This window comes from Pithys albifrons, chromosome 20 (genome assembly GCF_047495875.1).
Source record: "Pithys albifrons albifrons isolate INPA30051 chromosome 20, PitAlb_v1, whole genome shotgun sequence".
Lineage (NCBI taxonomy): Eukaryota > Metazoa > Chordata > Aves > Passeriformes > Thamnophilidae > Pithys > Pithys albifrons.
The window spans coordinates 8552711-8561657 of record NC_092477.1 but is presented as its reverse complement, the minus strand read 5'-3'; positions in this window follow the sequence as shown (position 1 = coordinate 8561657).

Sequence of the window (8947 nt, the reverse complement as noted above, 5' to 3'; positions counted from 1 at the left end):
CCTCCCTGTGCCTCTCAAAGCCACCATAATAGCAGCTTGTTTGGCACTTCACTTGGTCTCAATGAGAAAATTCCCCTCTCTCCCTCTTTTTGCCTTCGTTATTTCCAAACCCTGCAATAGCTCCTTTGCTCAGGGCTGCGGGAAGTGCCCATTTTTCCCCATTTTTCTTTGGCTTATGTTTGTCATCCTCTGAATTACCGCACCGGGGAGTCCAGTCAGCCCAACACCGCGCCCTGCTATTCACGCCTCTCCTGCTCCTTGAGATCATGTAGGGAGAAATTAGTTATTTATTTCGAGCACCACTGCAATGCACCTCCCCACACAAGTGTTTGTTTTGATCTCCTGCTGGAAAAGGAGGCTCCACAGGGAGTGCTGGCGTGGCAGCAGCGCTGAGTCCACTGGGAGACATGGTGAGGGCAGGGCAGGGTGTGTGAAGACCCAGGGATTCCCAGGAAAGCTGTGAGCATGGAGACCCCCACCATGCTGAGCTGCTTCCCTGAGGCTTCTCCTGGAGCTCATGCTCTCTGCAGGTCCTGAGAGTTTCCAGGTGATGTTGTCCCATCAGGAAACTCGGTGGTCCATGGTTTTATCTCTGGGTAAGAAGTAAGAGTGTCTGGAGCCAGGGAAGCATCCCACCCCAAGGTGGCCATGACTGTATCAGGCAATGCAACCCGGGAGTCTCTGCCAAATGCTGAAAGATTGAGCATATTTGATGGCCAGAGGAAGAAACCTTGCTCCAGCACAGCCTACAGCCACTGGACACTGCCTCCAGACCTGTTCACCAGCTGCTGTCCTGCCCACCCCATCCCACTTCACAGAGTGGGACTGGTCCTGCATGGGCAGCTGGGCTTTGGGGCAAGGGCAGCACAGACTGGGAAACACTCACCAGCTCACAGACAGTCCTGGTCAATGGGACATAAGAAGGACACTGCTTGTCCTTGGAGGTTGCCATCCACCTCCCCTCCTTGTGTGCCAAAGGTCAGGAGCCAGGGAATCCCAGTGGTGCCCTGCAGTCCAGGCTGGCATCTCTGTGGCTCTGTAGCCAACATGCTGCCAACACTCCTGAGCCCTTCTCCTTGTGGAGATGGCACAGGCAGGCGCAGGCAGTGCTGGCACTGGCAGGCTTCAGGGAGGGGGCCCAGGGAGCTGCAGCTTTAAAGAAAGAGGAGGAGCAGCGGGAGGAAGAAAATGCAAAATTGGCCCAGTGGGTAGACCTGCTATTTAAGTGCAGTTGAGAAAGGAGCAGGAGGAATTACAGGAGAAATGATAGTGCCCTGACAGCTGCCATTTCCCACCACCAGTCTCCTCTAATGGAGTCCTAATGTAGTGGTGGGCTCTTCACTGACAGCCCAGCCTGAGACAGGGATAGTCTTTGTGCTGGTGACAGATGGGACAGTCCAGTCTGGCAACAAACCTGTAATCCTCTGATTTCTGCCGGTGCTGCCTCAGCTTAACCCCTTCTTTCCCCAGCACCCACTTGCTGCCCAGGTGTGTGGCTGGTGTGGAGTCTGAGCTGTCTGTGGGGTCTCCCATCATCCCACAGCAGTGCCCAGGTCTGGCAGCTACACAGGGCACTGGGAACAGCACCGGGAACCCACCTGCTTGGCTGCTGCTGGCTGGGGCAGCATGGCAGAGGCTCAGCCTGGTCACTGAGCAAGAGGCTGCATGACTCCTGTGGGCCTCTGAGACCCTGCTCTGCCCCTGTGACAGTGAAGAAGGCAAGTGAGTGTGGGCAGGGGAGCACGGGCAGGTGTGTTTGGCAGGATGGTGCCTGCCAGGAGGGCTCTGGGCTGTGTGCCCAGCACAGCACCCACCGAAAGCCTCCCACTACCACTGGCTGCTGGTTCTGGCACTAAACCTCCTTGCCTGCCTCAAATTAGCCCCAAGCCAGGGTGTAATTATGCAGTTTTAAGCTAAAAGGTGTGACAGTTTCCCCCCACCCCCAGACCAGGCTGCAAAGACTACTCACTGCTCCAGTCCTGCTCCCAGAATGCCAGAGGTGGCAGCAGAAGAAGCTGTCAGAGTTTTTCTGCAGAAAAGTAAAAGCAGCCACTGCATACACTTGTCTGCTGCAGGGGCAGGCTGGGTGTGCTGGGAGTCCCTCTGCACAGAGGGACTAGCAGAGGGATGCTCTTGCCCCTAGGATGCAGAAGAGGAGAAACCCACCTTCTGACCTCTTCTCCCACATCCCAAAGGACTCCTGGTGAGGGATTTCTGGATGTTTCTCCATTAGGCAGAAGTCCAAGCCCCTCTGCCTCCTTCACAGCACAAAGCACCTCTCAATTGCACACTATCTGCCCTTCACAGGCACCTGAGTCTCCATTGCCTCAGGTGAAGCCCACTGGCATCCTTCTAAGCTGCAAGGGAGCTCTCTCCCATTGGCATGGGGCAGCCAGCCCTTCCCAGCCTTGACACAGATTCATCACCCCAGGACCACAGTCACTGAGCCCAGTGTGGTCCCAGCACACATCTCATTCCCACCCGAGCTCCCATCCCAAGGCAGCTGCTTGCTTGCTTTCCTTACTGGAAAGGAATTAGCAGGTAGGACAGGGAGCTCCAGGCAGCTCTGCTGGGTCCATCGGCTCATCCATCCTGCTGCAAAGTGGGATGTGAGCTGAGCCCCACTCCTGGCTCTGTGAGCATCCTCTCCAGTCCTACCCAAAGCCATGATGAACAGAAATATCCCCGTCCCACATCCGTGCCCCACCACACTCTGGAGAGCAGTTGAGACCTCCGAAGCCGATCCTGTTGGATGATGAGGGTTTCCATCACCCTCTGGTCGCTGGGGAGCCGTGGCAGCGTCAGACCCTCCTCGGCAGTAAAGCGCAATGCAGCGCGCGCGGGTCCTCGGCACAATTAGCCAACAAGTGGCTGTTTTGTAAGGGATTGTTGCTGATGTGTTTTAAGTGGCTTTCTGAGTGGAAAATGTGAGGCGCTGGAGAGGCCGGCAGACAAAGAGCGGGATGCATTAGGTTTTATTGGTCTGCTTTGCACACATCTGACATCACTCCACGGAGCAAGTTCTGCCTGGCTTTAGGGAAAATGAAAAATAAAGCAAGAGAAAGGGGCCGAGGGTACAGGGGCGGGGGGAGCACCAGCGACTCAAGCAGGCAAGTGGGGGCTTAATAGCAGGAGACACTGGAGCAAAGTGTGTCAACCAGCTGGGACCCGGGTGAGGCGGGAGGAGAGGGGAATTGGCCAACCCGTGCTTTGTTCCCGCAGAAAGCGCGGCCCTCTCCCCCCAGGAGCTGCCTACATGTGATAGAATACAGCCCCTTTCAGCCGCTAAGCTGGCCAAGGACAAAAGTCACCGATAAATAGCGAGAGGGCGAGGCTGAAAGCAGAGGCAGAGTTGCCAAAAGCCCCAGGTTTCTCCTCGGGCTGCCCATGCTGATGGGCATCTGCCCCAGCTACTGGCACAGGGATCTGTGGGTCCAGTGTAAGAGGGGCTGGGGGTGATGCTGTGGGACAGGAAGGAGGGGTTTTTTGGAGACATGGTGCCTTCAGCAGGGATGATGCAGCCTCTGTGGTGGCATTGGAGGTAGGTCCACCTGCTTCTTTCTTTGATTCCCTTAGCCAAGACATAAAAGCAAGAGCCCTCATGCCTTCGGCATCCCTCACCCTGTGTTAAGAAGGGTTGCTGTCCCAGAAAGGTCCTTCACTGCTTGGGCTTATTAAGCTTGGGCTTATTTACTGTTGTTTCCAGGCTGCTATGAAAATACCCCCAACACCAAATAAAACAGGTCATAATCCCTCACCCAGGCCCAAATGTTGTGAGTCAGAAACAAACCCCACTGAAGCAGCCCCATGCCTGCTGCTGAGTGAGGGGCCTTGAAGGCTGAAGCCATCCCAGCTCCTCAGATTTTGGACCCAAAGACATTCCAGTCATTGCAACCCAGTGCAGAGCTTGGGACTCACAAACCAAAAGGAGGAGCCCTCAAGTATCCCTGTTTCGAGCTGGCACCACTGACTTAGAATCTCCCTCCTCTCCCAGTCCCTGGAAAAGACACAGCCTGGCCAAGCACTAAACCAGTCGTGGGGCTGTGCAAACAGGCGGGACCCTCCCACCCTCAAATCCCCTGGAGGGATCTTCCTTGCTCTTGCAGAAATATTGATCCAGATAAACCAGGGAGGCCCATTAGGTGCCCCAGGGAGGGTCAGGAGATCAGTGGCTCAGCTGGCTGCCCACTGCCCTGTGCCCACAGGGTCCGGCTATGCAGGATCAGGATGGGCAAGGGGAGCACCAAGGGCCTTGGGAAGTCCCTTACACCACTGAGGGGGCCAGGGCCAAAGTGCTTTAGCCAAGGGGAGGTAAAACAAATCAATGAGGGGCCACCGTGACACGCTGACCCTGGCGCTGAGCCATGGCTTTAACGCGTGACAGTAAATCTGGGCAGGGGGCTCAGAGGCAGATGGCGGGAGGGGGAAGGCAAGACAGGGTTCTTACTGGTAGGACAAGTGAAGGGCAAGAGCTCCCAAACTGAGCAGAGGCCGGCAGAACCCCTGGGGAAGGAAGAGGAAGTGGCAGAGGGTAGTTTGGGCACTGACATGGGGATAGTTGATGTCTCTGCCATGACCAGAATGCCTCTCATTGCCAAGGATCACTCCCAACTGGTCCCTTCCTGCTGTTGCACATGCCCTGGTCCAGCTCAGAGGGCTGTGGGGTGCCAGAGCAGAGACGCCCCAGGGCTTTCTCCAAACCATTTCCATCCAGCTGAGGGAAAGCATCCCCTCTGAATGGAGGTCTCCATTTCCAGCCCTCCTTGCTCCCACCTCCCATCTCACCCCCCCGGAAAAGCCAGAGGAGAGGGCAGGAAGGCACCAACGGCTGCGGATCTGGTTACCTGTGGCCAACAAAACCTACCTGTCCCTTCCCAGCCACTCTCCTTGCCCTCTTTCTCCAGGGAGACAGACCAGAAGGACCCCCCTGGCCCTCTCTGAGCATCACGGGGTCGCTGCCTGCCATGATCGAGTGACCAGATGGACGGTGGGTTCACACCGCAGCCTCCTCTGTGGGTCCCTTGTCCCGCCCTGTGCCGGCTGAGCTTTGACGCTCTGTCCCCCCGGGGCAGCCTTTGTCAGGGGCGTGCAGAAGGGCCCCTGTGTCCCTCTGATCCCTGCCGGCCCCACGGCAGCGCGGCCCCGGCCGGAGCATAAAGCTGGCTTTCAGGGACCCAGCGTTGGGAAACTCCCGGGGAAGAAGCAAGGGAGCTTCTTGTTAAATGGGGAGACAAAGCCACCTTGTTAAGGGGTTTACAAAGGCAACCATCTCCCCTCTTGCCTGGGAAGCTCACGACCGGAGACTCCCAACCTCACCGGGGGGATGGCTTTCCCTTTGGAAAGATGGGAACATTTAATAACCATGCTGTGCTGCAGCCCTGTGACCCAAGTGCAGGGCCCAGGGCACCTTCGCTGCTCCCATGGACTGCGTGGAGCCAAATCTCCGAAGGAAAACGGGAACCAAGTGCTCATTGTGGGGAATCCTGTGGTTTTCCTGTGAGTGCACCATGGCTATCAGTGTCCCTGCTGAGGGGACACTGTCCTTGGTGCCCTGGCCTAGGAACCACCACCTGCACAAAATGACATGATATTGGATAGCACAAGAGGTTGTGCCACAGGGCACAATCACAAAAGACCTCCCTGCATCCTTCCTGCAAAACATCATTTCCTTTCTTTGCATTTCTTTGTCCAACAATATAAAGTTTAAGCAAAAATCCAACAGCCCCACAGCTGCTCTGCCCCACTGGGAGTTTTCTTTTAAGACCCATCTTACCATCTTTTGCAGGAAAAATCCCTGCCCCAAACAAGGTTAGCACAGTCTTTGGTGTGACCTTTGTGGAATCTGATGGTGATTCAGCCTCTGATGGGCCCCCCCACATCCCTGGGCCCCCCATTTTACAGCCCACATCTGGGGGCTCCACACACTCTGGCCATGTCTGAGCCCCCAGGATGCTTTACCCAAACCTGAACATTGTTTTGAGTTGTTCTTGGCAACTCCTGCTAAAATCCACACACCTATTAAACCTTAAACCTGGTAATTACCTCTACCTCCACCTCCAGATCAACAGGAAAATTGATTTTGCCATAGGGATGCAGCAGGATGCAGTAGTCAGAGCTGGCTGGTCAGCTTAAAAAACCAGGACCACCTGGGCTCAGAACCCACCTGAGTGCAACAGACAGCTGGGCAGAGGAAGGGGAGACCTGGCTCTGCTAGCAATCCCTAGGAATGGGCAAAACAGGAGGGGAGCCCCACCAGGCAGCAAACACTTTGCCAAAGAAGCCAAATTAACAGAAGGGAGCTGTCACCCCTGCTTCTCCCTCTGGCATGTGCCTGCTTCCCACCCACACTTGCAGATGGCTCTTTGGGGGTCCACAATTCTCCTGGCATCATCCCCACACCCTCCTCCTCCAGTCCCTGGGGAAATGCCACCTCTGGAGGACACATCACCTTCTCTCAGCCAGCAAACGTAAGCTGTTGTGGCCACCTTTTTGTGTGGTGCCACCTGGGGCACCAGTTCTGCACCAGGAAGCCCCAGACTCACTCTGTGTCCACAGGGCCAGGCTGGAGACAACTGTCCCTCCCTGGGACAGCAATAAATTGGACTGCTGCAGCTTTAAAGAAGCGTGTCTGCTCTTGGGCTGGCTGCAGGGCTGGTGGCAGCGGGGAGAGCCGGAGGACACCTGCGGAGATCCCGTACAGCTGGGGAAGATTAGCCTTTTCCACTAGACAAGACCCATTACCATGTTCCAATATACCATCACTTCCGCTAGGAGAGCCTGTAGATGAGATATCGATTGCAGTGACCTCGGACAAGCCCTTCCCCAGAGCCTGGGAGGGTGGCAGAGCAGCCCCATGGCATGGCCTGTGATACAAAGAGGGGGTGCAGCTTCCCAAGGGCATCCCCAGGGAACCCTCAGCCCCAGGGCACCAAGGAGGCTGCCTCGGAACTGGCTGGAGCTTGAGAGATGGGTGACACTGGGGGGGGACATGCAGAAGAGCTTTGAAGAGCAACAGTGACCCAGGTCCCTTCTTAGGGTCCCTCCAGGCTCTTCCCAGTGCAGCTCTGCCCCAAGAATGGGGAGATCCCAGTCCATGTTCACCACCTTTTCAGTCAGATGGGTGTTGCAAAAAGAAGCCTGTCACCTTGAAGGCCCAAACTGCCTCTGCTGGAAAGTTCCAGGTGTTTCAGGAACTGCTCACACCATGTGGAATACCAGGGGTGGGTGGAAGGACTCTGGGAAATGCAAGGGGAACAATGAGAAACCACCAGATCATGGAAACTTGAAGGGCTGATAGTAATTAAAGCAGTAAAGTAATTAAACATGTGGTGTTTGGCTCATAGCATCCTATCACTGCAGTATCAGGGGGAAGGGCAGGCACTTGATGGGTCTCCTCTATCCTGTGACTCCATGATTTTTGAGAGGTTTTCTTCCTCGTGCAGAACTCACACTGGGTTGGACTCGGCTTTTGAATACACTGAGCTCTGTCTTAACAGCATCATCTGCTTGCAGCCCAGTTGGAAGCAGCAGCTGGAAACCAACACATGCTGCTCCTCCAAGGTTGACCACAGTCACGTCCACCACTGCCTCAGAGTTTCCTGAGGAGCTGTAGCTGCCATGGTACACAACACTCTCTACCCTCAGGCAAAACCCTCACTGGACACCCCAGTGGGTGGGAGGACATTCAAGGCCTGGGAGTTAAATGGCTTTTTCCAGCTGATGATTTGAGGATCCATGGGAGAAGCCCCAGCAGGTCTGACGAGCCCTCCCAGAGCACATCCCGCATTTGTCAAGCTTTGGGGCACAAGAAGCTTCTGCTGAGACAATTTTTTGGTTGTTGTTTTGTTTGTTTGTTTGTTTTCCTTCCCTAAAAGGCATCAGTTCCTCATTGCACTGAGTTCTTTCAAACTCCAGTTTTCCAGTGGAGACCTTTGCCATATCTAAGGATGGGCGCAGGAGGGAAGAATCACAGCTTACAGGGCTGCCCATTGTCCCACAGGCCAGCACAGCATCTGACCATGGTGTGCAGGAGGGAAGCAGCTCTGTTTCCTTTGTTTTATGGATGATGCCCCCAGGAGATGGTTCCTGATGAAGTTTCAAGCCCTATCTAGGAGAGGGCTGCCGTGGAAGGGATAGGGCTGGTTTGACACTGGGCACCAATCTGGAGTGGCTGGTTGGCACAATCCACAGAACTCCCCATGTTTACCTGCACTTTCAGCACAGACTTGCTGATGAGAGCCATGGGATGTAGGGAACGGGGCGTCCCTGCACAGCATCCCCATTCCCTGCATCCCACGGGGGTCAGACAGGCTCCACCAGCCCAGAAAACCATTTCTCTCCCCTCTCCTGACAGCCCTCTGCTGCTTTCTCCTCCCAAGATGGTCGCTGCCAGTAATAGCAGGGAAAGTCACGTCCAAGCTGGGAAAATAACATGTTATTTTCCCAACTGTGATGTCAGAGCTTGTCACATTTGCTGGCTCCGCACCAGCACAGGCAGGGCATGCCTGGATGTCCCCAAATGGCCACTGGGCCTGGCTGTGCCATGGGGGCTGCAAAAACGTTCCCCTTTTTGGTGGCAGCTCTGGTTTTGCTCCCCAAATGCATTGGAAAGCAGCACATCCCTCCTTCTGGGATAGGACTGTGCAACTCCCCACAGTCGTGCCAGGTACTGCAGGGTGCAGCATGGGGGGTGCATTGCTCCCAGTCCCACAGAGCATCTCTGCTCCTGCCTTGGTGTCACCCACTGTGGGGACATCCCATACGGGACCCTTCCCCACCCTCGGTGGTTTGGAGCAGCAGGACATCCTGGGTGTTTGCATGGGTTAGAAAACCCAGTCCTTTCTTCTCTTCTTTCCTTTTCCCCCCTTTGTTTCTTTTCTCCTCTGGTTCCCTTTTTCCCTTTCTTTTCCCTTTTTGGGTTCCCCTCGCTCAGTCATCCCTGCATCCC